This window comes from Schistocerca serialis, chromosome 4 (genome assembly GCF_023864345.2).
Source record: "Schistocerca serialis cubense isolate TAMUIC-IGC-003099 chromosome 4, iqSchSeri2.2, whole genome shotgun sequence".
Classification (NCBI taxonomy): domain Eukaryota; kingdom Metazoa; phylum Arthropoda; class Insecta; order Orthoptera; family Acrididae; genus Schistocerca; species Schistocerca serialis.
This window is the reverse complement of record NC_064641.1, coordinates 904,956,617-904,957,328: the sequence shown is the minus strand read 5'-3', so window position 1 is coordinate 904,957,328 and position 712 is coordinate 904,956,617. Positions and strand designations below refer to the sequence as shown.

Below are 712 nucleotides of genomic sequence, written 5' to 3'. Positions count from 1 at the left end.
CAAATTCAGTACTCCGTCTTCAGGCCACGAGTGGCCTACCGGGACCATCCGACCGCCGGGTCATCCTCAGCGGAGGATGCGGATAGGAGGGGCGTGTGGTCAGCGCACCGCTCTCCCGGTCGTTATGATGATATTCTTGACCCAAGCCACAACTATACGGTCGAGTAGCTCCTCAATTGGCATCACGGGGCTGAGTGCACCGCGAAAAATGGCAACAACGCATGGCGGTCTGGATGGTCACCCATCCAAGTGCCGACCACGCCCGACAGCGCTTAACTGCGGTGATCTCACGGGAACCGGTGTACCCACTGCGGCAAGGCCGTTGCCCCAGCACAAATTTAGTAACAGATAAAATGTTCGAACAAAGTTAAATCTCCAAGCTCGCAGAATCGTTTTAAATTACAAACCGAAATGTATCATGGTCCTCTGAGAAAGCTGACAATTTAAGCGACACAAGGGCCAGCAAATGTGGCGACTGACTAGCGAAAACCTGATACACAAAGCGCACGGCACCAAAAGGGGGCCGGCCGTGGTGGCCGAGCGGTTCTAGGCACTCCAATCTGGAACCGCGCGACTGCTACGATCGCAGGTTCGAATCCCGCCTCGGGCATGGATGTGTGTGATGTCCTTAGGATAGTTAGGTTTAAGTAGTTCTAAGTTCTAGGGGAGTGATGACCTCAGAAGTTAAGTCCCATAGTGCTCAGAGCCATTT

At 53.7% G+C, this 712-nt stretch overlaps 1 pseudogene; it reads right to left on the bottom strand.

Moving 5' to 3' along the window:
* Positions 1-209: 209 nt before the first annotated feature.
* On the bottom strand, positions 210-327 carry LOC126475810 (5S ribosomal RNA; annotated as a pseudogene).
* Between the last annotated feature and the right edge of the window lie 385 nt (positions 328-712).